This window comes from Leopardus geoffroyi, chromosome A2 (assembly GCF_018350155.1).
Source record: "Leopardus geoffroyi isolate Oge1 chromosome A2, O.geoffroyi_Oge1_pat1.0, whole genome shotgun sequence".
NCBI lineage: Eukaryota > Metazoa > Chordata > Mammalia > Carnivora > Felidae > Leopardus > Leopardus geoffroyi.
Genome location: NC_059331.1, coordinates 147,393,646 through 147,408,090, shown reverse-complemented (window position 1 = coordinate 147,408,090; position 14,445 = coordinate 147,393,646). Strand labels below are relative to the sequence as shown.

Sequence of the window (14,445 nt, the reverse complement as noted above, 5' to 3'; positions counted from 1 at the left end):
CCTTGGTATTTGCATAGGGATAGACATATAGATCAGTGGAACAGAATGTCTAGAAATAGTTGTATTTCCTGTGTGGTCCACTGCTTTTCAACAGAGGTACTGATGTCATTCAGTAGGGACACCATAGTCTTCTCAGGAAACAGTACTGCCACAATTGGATACCCATGTGAACTAAAATGTGCTTGATTTTTACTTTACAACACACACAAAAATAAACTTGAAATGGATCATAGGAAATATAAAGAAGGAAACATAGCAGGAGGTTTTCTTGTCTTGGGTTAGACAGAGACTTAGTAAATGAGATCTAAAAAGCATGAGGTATATAAAAGAAAAAATGATAAACTGGACTTCATCAAAATTGCAGTTTTCTTTTCAGAAGACACCACTGTTAAGAAAATGAAAAGTCAGGCCACATATTGGGAGAAAATATTTATAAAACAGATAATCTGATAAAGGATTTGTGTCTTGAAAATATATGAAGAGCTCTCTTAAAACTCAATCATGGGGCGCCTGGGTGGCGCAGTCGGTTAAGCGTCCGACTTCAGCCAGGTCACGATCTCGTGGTCCGTGAGTTTGAGCCCCGCGTCAGGCTCTGGGCTGACGGCTCAGAGCCTGGAGCCTGTTTCCGATTCTGTGTCTCCCTCTCTCTGCCCCTCCCCTGTTCATGCTCTGTCTCTCTCTGTCCCAAAAATAAATAAACGTTGAAAAAAAAAAAAGTTAAAAAAAAAAAACAAAACAACTCAATCATAAGAGAGTAACCTAATTTAAAAATGTGCAAAAGATTTGGATAGACATTTTACCAAAGAAGGTACGTGAAGGGTAGGTAAATGCACACATGAAGAGATTTTCAACATCATTAATCATTAGGGAAACGCAAATTCAAGCCGTAAGATACTGCTGTGCACCCACTCTACTGGCTAAAATTAAAAAAGACTGACAGTCCATGTGTTGGCAAGGATGTAAAAACAAACAAACACAAAAAACCCCAGAATACTCACACATTGGTAGTGGGAGTATAAAATGGTACAGCCATTGTTGGAAAACGTTTGTTAAAAAGTTCAGCATACACTTAACATATGACCCAGCAATTCCGTCCCTAGGTAGGCCATCAGGAGAAGTAACAGCATATATCTAGACAAAAACTTATATACAGTGTTCATAACAGCTTTATCTATGGTTGTCGAAAATTAGAAATTGTGTAAATGCCCATCAGCCGATGGGTGGATAAGCAAATTGTTACACAGTAAAGGAAAGCAATGGACTGCTGATATGTACAACAGCATGTATGAATCTCAAAGTGATTATACTGCATGAAAAAGGCTGGCACCCCCCTCCCCCCCCCCCCCACCCCAGAGTAACAATACAGTCTGATTCCATTTAGGTGAAATTATACAAAATGCAAACTAACTGATTGTGACAGAGCAGATCATTGGTTGCCTGAGGATGGCTTAGGGGAGGAGGGAGAAACGGATTCTCAAGGGACGGGTACAGTGAAGCATTGGGGTGATTATAGATTCATTATCTTGATTATGCATGATAGTTTCATGGGTGTGCACATATGTAAAAGTTCATCAAATTGCATATTTTAAACATGTGCAATTTATTACGTAGGAGTCCTACCCCAATTAGGTTATAAAAATTGTGCCCATTCAAAAAGCAAGCAGATGTTCATAGCAGCATTATTTGCGATAGATAAAAACTGCAAAAAATCCAGTTTGTCAACTGGTGAATAGATGAGGAAAATGGTCATACAGTGGAGTATTATTTAGCCACGAAAAAGAAGGAAACACTAGTTCACACTACTGATAGATGCTACCACACGGATAAACCTCAAAAACATTGTGGCAGCTGAATGAAATCAGAAACCGAGAACTGTGTATTGTATGATACCATTCGTATGAAAATTACAGAAAAGGCAAAGCCATGGGTAGATCTGTGGTTGTCTGGGGCCAGAGGTGGGAGCCGAGACTAGCCATAAACAGGTACAAGGGAACTATTGTGTCAGTGGAACTATTCTTGGTGATAGTTGTGCTGCAGTTGAATAAATTTACAAAGCATGTCTAACTGTACCCTTAAGATGGATGACTTCCGTGGCCTGTAGATTATACCTTAATAAAGCCATTAAAAGGTGATTAACCACTCAATATTTTAAATTCTCTTTAAGATGACCATTCAAGAAATTGGACTAGATTGCTGATTTCATTGTTATCTATTGCTTTGGCATACTTTGGTGAGACCAGTTAAACTGATGTTCTATGCCAAGTACTTTTTGAGATTCTAATTGTAAAACAGAAATCATTATTAGTTGTCTTTCATGGAATTTAGTGGCTAGTAACCACTGTTTTTCCCTTGCACATGAACACTGATTTTATGTTTAATAATTGTTACCCCCCCTCCCCCGCCACTGGAAGAAATGGTGGCTTCTTAGATTAATATTCTGTTCGTGTAAAGCAGTTCCAACATGTGGAGGGTAGGTTATCAGGAAGGAATTTGATGATGGAGTAATACTTTTGCATTTAAAATTTTTTAATGTTTATCGATTTTGAGAAAGAGCGAGCGCGTGCACGTGGGAAGGGCAGCGGGAGAGGGAGCAGCCTCCACGCCCAGTATGGAGCCCAGTGAGGGCCTGGATGTCAAGACTGTGACATGCTGACCTGAGTTGATATCAAGAGTTGGATGCTCAACCGACTGAGCCCCCAGGAGCCCCACCTTTGCAGGTTTTAGATAGAGAAAGGCACACCTTTCTAGGTGTTGGGTGTCCACCCACGTGTCTCCAGCCCCATGTTTGTGGAGATATCAGGTAATCTGGGCATAAGATCCTTTGGGTGTGTCGATGGGGAAACCGCAAACAAGAGAATTCCTTCCAGAGCCCTTTTTTGGCTGGGTCTGGCCATGTTCTGTACCAGACTAGGAGTCAGGATCTCCGGGGTTAGTGACTTCATGCCTGCCTTCACCTCCATGTCTTCATATATAAAATTGGAAATTGAAGTTTGCTTTTTTAGGTAAAAGTGAGTCTCTTTCTATTAGAAAGTTGCCTAATTTTGATGAAAAATCAAGAATCCTGGAACATTTTGCCCACGATTCTGCCTCATTCTATGCAAATTAGAGTAACTTATTTTGAAAACAACCAGAGTCATTTGGTTTGACTGAACCAAATGACTGAAAGTCGTTAATTCATTTTCCCAAATAAAGTAATTCTACTTTTCCCCGTTTTTCCTTCCCCCCAAACAAATCCTTTATTCAACAAAGATTTATAGGCACTCTGAAGTTGAGATAAACCTGCAAAAATAACGGAAGCATGGGGGTGGGGTAGGGGCTGATATCTAACCTGCCTTCAGTAGGGGTACGGGGGCTGTACAGAGAGGGGCTGGGAAAGCTCTGGGGAAGGGCATGTGGAGAGCTGAGTTTTGAAGGGTATATAGGACTTGGCTGTTATCCAGGTGGTGGGGACGGGGGGAGTTTGCTGGAGACTTGAAAGCTGTGGCATTGGCTTTAAAGAAGAGAGAAGAGGGTGAAGAGATTCGGTGAGTGGGGGTGACTTTTGACTTTGTGACTGGCAGAATTTGAAGAATTAAGGGAGAAAAGAAAGGAGTCAAGGGTAAGTTCAGCCTCAGCCTCAGCTGTCTTAAGCAAGTGGAGTCAAGATAAGTTCAGCCTCAGCCGTCTTAAGCAAGTGGTGGTATCATTCATTGACCTGGGAACAGAAGGCCCCCAAAATTAGTTTTGCTTGTTGTTTTGGGAAGACAAGAATACACTTTGGAGGTTTTATCAGAGGAGTGCAGCTATTCGCACACACTCGATTGAACCTAAAAGATGATGCTCTGACCCCTTGTCCAGCTTTGTCAGGACACCCATGGAGCATTAGGGACAAGAGTGAAAACTTGACATGGTCTTGGTGGTCTGTGTTTGTGCAGCATCACAGGCTGTCGAGTCTGTCGCATGTGCACAGGTAAAATCACCCTTGAAAATGGCAGTCACAGAGTGCAGAAATTCTGGCACGTGAAAACCTATCACATTTAAGAATTTAGTAGTTCCTTTGGTTACTCTTTTCTCCCTGATCTCTCCTCTCTGGATTTTTATCATTTGTAAAGTATACTCTTTGTACTTCTTTCCTATAAAAAAGATGAAAATGGGTAAAGTTTAGAAAAGACCGCTCAACCTTTCACGTGCATCAGGTCATTTAGCTTTTAAAACAACCTTGTAAAGGAGGTACTTTTAATCATATTGGTTCACGATAAAGATTCATAGTAAAGATGTTTGGAAATCAACAGGTTTAAAGTTTTTGACATGCCATTAGCACAAAATATAAATTCTTATTCAGGTCCGTTGACTTTAGCATGTAAACAAGGGTGGCAATTTATTTTGGAAATTCTATTTATTTCTGCCTTGTCCTTTTGAAAGCACTTTGGTAACAAGTAGATTCATGATCCATAAAATAATACCCTACTTTATACTTTCTGAGAATATTTTCTAAGAATCATTTGGAAAATAACTTTCTCATGAAAACTTTTGCCAATTATTTACTTTTCTTTTTTTTAATAATCACGAGTATATATTAAACCAAAGATGCTACGTAAGCAGTTGCTTTAAAACTACATCAAAACAGAAGTTAAAATTAGGTTCTACCTATGGCTTTAGATTTATCTTTTAGTAATATGTGGTCAGATCTTGCTTTAAATGTATTCTTGATTGAAATACCTTGAGGAAGTAAGTTGGTGGACCTCAGGCTGTTCCCTTGTCTATAAAATGAAGACCAGGAAATACCTGCTCCAGTGATGTAAAAATAACTTCTTGGGTTTAGTTTAAGTGCATGTACACAGGCAGTTCCCTTTTGTACCACAAGAGGGAGTGCCTGCGTTGTCGCTAACCTGAGCTGAGCTCTGAAGTCCTTTCTAAAATGTGGTTGCAAAGTTCCAAATGAGTGGATTGCTGGGAAAATGAGAAGGGAAAAGATTGTTTTGACAGTGTCACGGGAAGGAGGTACTCAAACCACAGTTATGAAAAGGAAGGGATTGAATTTTAAGATACGAAGGCTTTTGCTGACATACATCATTACAGATTTCCATTCCCAGTCAACAACCCTTCTTCTTTGCTTGTATCCTCCGAGAATTTTGATTTGTTTTGTTTTCTTCCTTCTTTGCAACTGTATCTATAAATCTTTTGTATCAAACAAATACAGAACCCAAAGTTTAGTTTCTCAGTAGTGGTCCTGAACAGTGAATATTGGTTAAAGATAAATTGGATTGTTTATGCTCTATGCCTTCGACATGTACAACATCTGTTTGTTTGCCTTAAATTGGCAAATCAGAAAGATTTGAATGTTTTCATCCTGCCTTTCTCCCTCCATACTTTTTTTTTCTTTGTTCATGCTTCTGAATTCTTTTATGTGATGTTTTCCTGTCATACATAGCTCAGAAGGTTGGGTGTGGACAAGGAAAAACATTGTTCTGTGGGTGAACCCTAGGGACATGGAAGTAATTATATTATACAGTGAAGTTTAAAAATTTGAGACCAAGATCAAAGCCAAACAAAAAAAGTGAATTTGGCAATTGTGGAATTATTCCGGTAAATTTAGGTTAATACTCAGTTTTGTCTCAGCTGTGTGAATATTTCATGTCAATGTTGGTTTTTTAATTTAAATCATCCCTTTATGATATAAAGATAATTCCTTTATTTTGCTAATGTTTGTATTATAAATACAAAAGTCATGAGCCCATCGTGTTTTACGTAACGGTAATTATACTGTTAACGCTTTTTGTATTAGAAAATTTTCTGAATTTAGAAAAACAACAATCCCAGGCATCTGGGATTATTACTCTGAACCCTGCTTTTAGAAGATTTCTCTGGAGCTTGTTTCTAGTAATAAATTTGTCCAAGTTTGGGGTCAGACTGTTCTGGTTCACGTATGGAACCACTGTGTTTGAAACTTGACAAAAGCACACTTATCCCTATAATTTCATTTTCACTTGTTTGAAATCTGGTAATTTCTTGAGCAGGAAAAACAGAAGTGGAATTACTATAGAAATTATGCCCATTTTATCTGTATAGCAGCCAGTTTAAAAAACGATCATTGCTGGGACCCTGTAAAGAGTTATAAAACTTATAAATACCTTTGAGATTGCAACATTCAAAAGAGAAAACATGAAAGAAAAAACTCTGTAGCTCTATTTTCTTTGCTTCTACTGCAAAATTTGTTCTTGTTTCCAAATGTGGGCACACCCATGGTAATCTGTTGTTCACATGGATGTCATCCGTCTTGTTTTGGTAAAAAGAAGGTAGAGAACAGTTGAGACAGGGGCAAGCTGTTCCTTTTATTAAAAAAAATGTTTTTTAAGTTTATTTATTTTGGGAGAGAGAGAAAAAAAAAAATGAGTGCACGTGAACAGGGAAGGAAGGGAAGAGAGAGAATCCCAAGCAGGCTCCGTGTCGTGAGCGCAGAGCCCAGTGCAGGGCTCGATCCCACGACCGTGAGATCATGACCTGAGCCGAAATCGAGTCGGATGCTTAACTGACTGAGCCATCTGTTCCTTTTCTTTTAAAGTTACTTTAAAGATTAAAGAGGGGCGCCTGGGTGGCGCAGTCGGTTAAGCGTCTGACTTCAGCCAGGTCACGATCTCGCGGTCCGTGAGTTTGAGCCCCGCGTCGGGCTCTGGGCTGATGGCTCAGAGCCTGGAGCCTGTTTCCGATTCTGTGTCTCCCTCTCTCTCTGCCCCTCCCCCGTTCATGCTCTGTCTCTCTCTGTCCCCAACAAAATAAATAAACGTTGGAAAAAAAAATTAAAAAAAAAAATTAAAGAATATTTCAGGCATAGGAAGGAAGTGTAAGGAATATTAAAGAATTGAAGTGTTATGTGTTATGTAGTTACTAAAACATGGTATGTATCGTTCCATAAGCCTGACCCTCTTCCTGCCTTACAGAGGTGTAATGTCCTGAATTTGGTGTTTATCATTCTCATGCATATTTTTACACTTTTCTAAGTACAGATTTATTCCTAAACCTAAATAGAAGGTACGTGATTTTTACCCTTTTAACCAGTTTCTGAATGCACATTATTGTTAACCGTAGGCACAGTGTTGGACAGCGTATCTCTAGGAATTTTCCATCTGGCACTACTGAAACTTTCTATACACTGAACAGCAATCCCTCATTTCCCCTAAAAACCATCTTTTCTCCTTTGAGCTTTTATGAGTTTGACTGTTTCGGATACCTCATATAAATGGAAATCATGCAGTATTTATCCTTCTGTGACAGGCTTGTGTCACTTGGTGTGATGGCCTCAGGGTCCTTCCGTGTTGTCACATACAGCAAGATTTCCACCTTTTTAAAGGCTGGTTAATACTCCCTTGTTTGTATGTGTCACATTTTCTTTCTTCGTTCATCGGTTGATGGACATTGAGGTTGTTTCCACCTCTTTGCTGTTGTGAATAATGTTGCAGTAAACGTGGAAGTGCAGATACCTCTTTGAGATCCTGGTGTCCTATGTTTTAGATAAATATCCAGAGGTGGAATTGTTGGGTCATATTGTAGTTCTATTTTTAATATTTTAAGGAGCCTCCATACTGTTTTCTGTAGTAGCTGAACCATTTTAAATTCCCATCAGCAGTGCACAAGGGCCTCTATTTCTTCACATCCTTGCCAGCTTTTGTTACTTTTTTTGTGTTTCTTTTTTGAAAGATTTTTTTTAAATTTTCTAATTTTTTTTTTTTTTTTTTTTAAATTTTTTTTTTTTTTTTTTTTCCAACGTTTATTCATTTTTGGGACAGAGAGAGACAGAGCATGAACGGGGGAGGGGCAGAGAGAGAGGGAGACACAGAATCGGAAACAGGCTCCAGGCTCTGAGCCATCAGCCCAGAGCCTGATGCGGGGCTCGAACTCACGGACCGCGAGATCGTGACCTGGCTGAAGTCGGACGCCTAACCGACTGCGCCACCCAGGCGCCCCTAAATTTTCTAATTTTTTAAAAGTAATCTACCCACTCAACATGGAGCTTGAACTCGCAACCCTGAGATCAGCAATTGCACATTCTGCTGACTGAGCCAGCCGGGTGCCTGTTGTTTTTGTTTTTGTTTTGTTTTGTTTTGTTTATAATAGCCATTCTAACAGGTGCGGGGTGATAACCTCATGGTTTTATTTGCATTTTCCTGATGATTGGTGATGCTCAGCATCTTTTTATAATACCTGTTGCCCGTTTGTATGTCCTTTTTGGAAAAATGTCTATTCAAGTCCTTTGTGCATTTTTTAATCGTGTTCATCTGTCTGTCTATCTTTATCTATTTTTGCTATTGAGTTGTAGAGGTCCCTATATATTATGGATATTAATTCCTTACCGGATATGTGGCTTGCAAATATTTCCTTCCATTCTCTAGGTTTCCTTTCACTTTGTGGATTGTTTCCTTTGCTGTGCAAAATCTTTTTAGTTTGGTGTAGTCCCACGTGTCTGTTTTTGCTTTTGTTGCAAGACCAGTGTCATGACGCTTTTCCCCTATTTTTTTTTTTTTTGGCACTAGAACCGTTTTAATATATGATACGTATCTGCCAATCAGAGAAGAGGTTTATGCGTGTACAACTTTATCAGTTAACATCTGCAAGCATACATGACAGTGATCTCAATTTATAAATTCATCAGGGTCAGAGCAGCGGACCAGTGTCTCTTTACTGCTCTGCTTACCAGCTGTAAATTACAGATGCATTAGTGTCCTTTTGTTGCTCTTCTTTGACTCTCCTTGTCCAGAGACATTTTGTTGTCAAGTTTCAGTGCAGCTCACCTCCAGCCAAAGGTAATCTTTTTAGATAAGTGCTCAGTTGCTACGAATTTTGCTTATAATTATAACCTGTTTAATCACAGAAGAAGCTCTGCAGACGTGAAGTTCAAGGTTGCATACAATAACAGATAACAGTTTTGAAGTCGAGCACAGATTAAAAACCACAGATGTACCACTTATGTAAGACACACACCAGTCATCTTTTAAGCTGCACAGTGACTCCATATGAACATTATTTTTTTTTAAGTTTATTTATTTATTTTGAGAGAGATGGAGAGGGAGAGAATCCCAAGCAGGCTCCACACTGTTAGTGAGGAGTCCTATGTGGGGCTCTAACTCCCGAACTGTGAGAGTATGACCTGAGCTGAAGTCGGATGCTTAACTGACTGAGCCTCTCAGGCGCCCCTTTGTGAACATTATGTTTTATTTTTTGTGTATTTTTTTATTATTATTTTTTTAATGTTTATTTACTTTTGAGAAAGACACAGAGCGTGAGCGGGGGAGGGGCAGAGAGAGAGGGAGACACAGAATCTAAAGCAGGCTCCAGGTTCTGAGTTGTCAGCACAGAGCCCGTGCAGGGCTCGAACTCACAAACTGCAAGATCATGACCTGAGCTGAAGTCGGATGCTTAACGGACTGAGCCACACAGGCTCCCCTTTATGAACGTTATTATTATTATTATTATTATTTTTAAAGTGCATCTATGACAATCAGTCACACAAAGTTTTCCAGTGCCAAGTACCAGTTGGTCATGAAACGTGAGTGAGCTTGAGGCACTGTCCATTCCTAAGGTTCCACACTGTTAGTCAGGAGTCCTATGTGGGGCTCTAACTCCCGAACTGTGAGAGTATGACCTGAGCTGAAGTCGGATGCTTAACTAAGGTTCAGCCAGAGATTGGCCAGAGCATTGGAACACCTCTGCTTAGGAAGGCTGTTTCCCTCCCTCCTTTCCCTCACCTTTTCGTTTGGTGTTTGGCTGCACATGGCTGGAATGCTTTTGATCATTTTGCAAGTCAGGAGAACCAGTGATCTAAAACTATGCCAGGATCCTAAGTAGTCCTGTCTGTCCATTTCAGGCTGCTGGTTGGTAGGTCCCTCTCAGGGCCTTCATTCCTCCTCCTGTGACTCCCAGAATGTTAATCAGAAGGTCAGAGCATGATCACCTCTAACTCTTTGAACTAATGCCTGGCTGACACTGGAACGTCCAGCCCGGTCTCTTTGAAAATCACTCACAAAAAGAGCTTCTGCAGGGCTTCATAAAACCTGGAATTGCTATGAAGACGTCTGATCTTTATAATGCAGGCAGTGAGCATTGAAGGGAAGCTTCCAGGAGGCAGTTGGGTCCTTACAATCCAAGCAATCAGTGGTTGAATTAAAATGCAAGCTTGAAGCTCCATAACCCTGGGTGGAAAGAGAAGCTAAGGACTGTTGAGATAGCTGGTGACTGCACTGGTACCCATAGGGCTGAGTGTGTCCCCTGGTCCAGGAAGCTGGTGACACATGGGGGTCAGGTAACATTCTTGGCCCGTGCCCCCAAATAGGAAGCTGAGCAGCATATCCTTGACCGTCATCTGAAGCCTGTGTATGGATCACAGGATAGGACCTGTGTATGCAGGAAGAGGAGGGGGACAAGGAATATGACAGTGAGGAGACAGAATCTGGAGTCCAGATAGACTCGAGAGCACTGCTTCTGGAAATGGTGGGCACTGAGGTGCTAGAGAAGGGAGCGAATTGGCCGCTTGTTCCATTCTGTGAACTCGGTTCCTCATCTGGAGATTTCTTCATTTTGGCTTTGGTTGACTTTGTTTTGACCTCCCTTCTGTTGTTGCTGCTGCTACTGGCAGCACTTAGCCCGTTGATTCTTAAGCCTGGTTCTTTATCCTGGACCTGGACAAACTGATTTTCAGCACCACCTCCACGGCATGAAGATGTCAGGGTACCAGGTCTTAGCAGACAGCACTTCGAGCGTGTCTGGCTGCACCTGGGTGAACGTTGTCCTCTCCTGACTCTGTTTGGGTGGTGGGGGGTGGCCAGGTGGTCCACTGAGGGGCGCAGCAGGTACGTGCCCGAAGTGGTCAGACTCAGCCCATTGACTGTGTAAGGCGGTTGCTTAAGATACCCTGCTAACGTTTGGACGTGCAACGTGCAATGTTTGGAAGTACCCTCTCGATTGGGGGTACCCAGCTAGAAGGTCTCTCTTCTCCTGGGATGGGCAGGTTCTGGGTCCTTGGTAGATGGGTTTGGAGTGATGGAACTAAGGGCAAGGCAGACAGACAGAGGTGCCGTTCTGTAGGCATCCTCTTCCTATGTTTTCTTCTAGAAGTCGTCCAGCTTCAGGCCTTAGGATTCAGTCTCTAACCCACTTTGAGTTGACTTCTGTATGTGGTGTGAGATCAGGGTCCAGTTTCATTGCTTTGCATGAGGATATCCAGTTTTTCTGATCATTTATTGAAGACATTATCCTTTCCCTTTTGTGTCCTCTTCCTCCTGGCACTCTTATTGAAGATCAGTTGCGGGGTGTACGTGTGGGTGTATTTTTGGGCTCCCTCTTTGGTTCCGTTCGTCTCTCCATGTCGGTCTTTACGCCAGAACCAGTTTGAGAAGAATTCACTTTAGTGCCTTTTTAAATATCTGGTAGAATTCACCAGGGAAGCTGTTGGTCCCGTGCTTTTCTTTGTTGGGGAGCCTTGGATTACTGATTGTACTTCCTTACTAGTTAGAGATCTGTTCAAATTTTCTGTTTCTTCTCAATTTGGTCTCTGCAGGTTGTGTATTTCTAGGATGTTTTTCCATTTCTTCTAGGTTATCCAGTTTGTTAATGGATATGATCCACTTTGATCCTTTTAGTTTCTGTGGCATCAATTATATTGTCTCTTCTTTCATTGCTGATTTCATTTATTTGAGCATTCTTGTTTTTCTTAGTCTAGCTAAAGGCTTGCCAATTCTGTTGCTCTTTTTAAAAAAAACAAGTTTTAGCCTTTTTTTCCCCTGTTTGCTCTCTTTTTTAATTTATGCTCTAATCTTTATTCTTTCCTTCTTGCTGCTAACTTTAGACTTTAGTTTGCTCTTTTTCAAGTTCCTTGAGGTATAACGTTAGCTTATTTATTTGGGAATCTTTCCTCTTTCTTAACGTGGGTGTTTATCACCAAGAACTTCCCTCTTAGTATTGCTTCTGTCATATCCCAGAAGTTTTAATATGTTGTGTTTTCATTTTCGTTTTTTTTTTCCAAGATATTTTCTAACTTTCCTTTTGATTTCGTCCGTGACCCATTGGTTGTTCAAGAGCGTGTCAGTTAATTTTCACATGCCTGTGAGTTTTCCCAGTTTTCCTTCTGCTTTTGATTACTGGTTTCATTCCACTGTGGTCAGAAAATATACTTGGTATGATTTCAGCCTTCCTAAAATTTGCTGTGGCGCATGTTTTCAAACAAGATATAAATTGTATCTGTTGAAAGAAAGTGGAGTTCCAAGGAACGCAGACTCTGAGAAGCAGATAAACACGCAGGAAGTTTACTAAGGAAGTTTTAGGATTAACGCCCGCGAAAGAGACGGAAGCAGGACTGGGCAGAGAGAGAGAGACTGGGCTGCGGTGCAGTCACAAGGAAGCCCTCAGCCCATCCCAAGGGGAGTGGAGAGGCGGGCTAGCCCTTCAGAATTGCCCCAGCTCTGGGTGAGGGGTCATGACTGAGCTGCCCCTGGAGAGGGGACATGACTTGGGTCGAGGTGCCCCTGCTCAGCTGAGAACTGTCAGCCTGCAGCACTCCCAGTGGCTGGGGGAGGAAGCCCTTCAGCGCTAAAGGAGACCTAGCGGCACAAAGATCTCAGGGTTCGCCCCGGTGCATGTTGTGTGTTCTGTTCTTGCCTTCTTGGCCCAATACTATTTTATTTAAGGTTTGTTTATTTTATTTTGAGAAAGAGAGAGCGTGAGCAGGGGTGGAGCAGAAAGAGAGAGAGAGAGAGAGAGAGAGAGAAAGAGAGAGAGAAAGAAATTGCAGCAGGTTTCACACTAAACCAGATGCAGGGCTCCATCTCACACCCGGGAGATTGTGACTTGAGTCGAAGTCAAGACTTGGACGCTTAACCGACTGAGTTACCCAGGTGCCTCTCAATGTTACGTTTTTTGAGATTTGTTCATATTAATGTCCGTAGCTGTAGTCACCCATATTAATGGTCTTACAGTATTCAGGTTTTTTCCTAAATGTTTACTTAGTTTTGAGAGAGAGAGGGAGAGAGATAGAGTCTGAGTGGGGGAGGGGTAGAGAGAGAGGGAGAGACAGAAGCAAGAAGCAGGTTCCAGGCTCCGAGCTGTCAGCACAGAGCCTGACGCGGGGCTCGACGCCATGAACTTTGAGATCATGATGTGAGCTGAAGTTGGATGCTTAACTGACTGAGCCACCCAGGCGCCCCTACGGTATTCAGTTTTATAAATATGTCATAATTTTTAAATAGATTTCCCTATTGACTGACATTGAAGTTTTGCAGTGTTTCACTGTTAAAAAAAATGTGGCTGGGGCGCCTGGGTGGCGCAGTCGGTTAAGCGTCCGACTTCAGCCAGGTCACGATCTCGCGGTCCGTGAGTTCGAGCCCTGCGTCAGGCTCTGGGCTGATGGCTCAGAGCCTGGAGCCTGTTTCCGAGTCTGTGTCTCCCTCTCTCTCTGCCCCTCCCCCGTTCATGCTCTGTCTCTTTCTGTCCCAAAAATAAAAATAAACGTTGAAAAAAAAAATTAAAAAAAAAATGTGGCTATGAACATTTTTTATATATCTCCTTAATGTATGTACTTAGTTCATCAGGGTTATGTAACCAGAAAATTCCTGGGTCTTAGGATATGGACAACTTCAACTTTCATAACTACACTGTAATGAAATTTCTCACTGAAGTGGTTTTACCTTGCTTTATACCCTTAAGACACTTGTCATTGTCAGACTAATTTTTCCAGTTTCATGGATATGAAATGGTATCTCAGTGTGGTTTTAATTAGAATTTTGTTGAATTCTGGTGAGATTGAGAATTTATGTGTTTGTTAGCTCCTGGGGTTTCTACTGTGAAGTGTGAATTCCAATTACGTGCCCATTTTCCTATTATTTTATTTATTTTATTTTATTTTATTTTATTTTATTTTATTTTATTTATTTTTTAATTTTATGCTTTTTAAACAGTGTTTTAAATTTATTTTTAGAGACAACAAGAGAGCAGGGGGTAGAGAGAGAGAGAGAGAGAGAGAGAGAATCCCAAGCAGTCTCTGCACTATCAATGCAGAGCCTGACATGGGGCTTGAACCCACAAGCCATGAGATCATGACCTGGACTGAGATTGAGAGCTGGACGCTTAACTGACTGAGTCATCCAGGTGTCCCTTTTTTTTTTTTTTAAAGTTAATTTGTAGACAGTCTTTATATATTTTTCTTATCCGTTCTTTGTTATCTCTATGTGTATACTTTCCTCCTGGATTGGGGCTTAATTGTTCACTTTTGAAATCATACATTTCGCTGAATAAGAGTTTCCTTTAGAGGCAGTCAGATTTAACTAGTCCTTTTCTTTGGCATTGTTTCTTTGTGTCTTATTTTTAAAATTCTTCCTTAGGCTAGGTCGTATAGAAATATTCTCCTCCGTTTTCTACTACAAGTTTTGAAAGTTTTGCTTTCCACGGTTTCACCTGCAACCCATTTAAAACGGAGTTATGTGT

The 14,445-nt window shown here is 41.1% G+C and overlaps 1 pseudogene; it reads right to left on the bottom strand.

Annotated features, from left to right (window-relative positions):
- Positions 1 to 9,876: 9,876 nt before the first annotated feature.
- Positions 9,877 to 14,445, bottom strand: part of LOC123607287 — a 48,075-nt pseudogene continuing 43,506 nt past the window's right edge.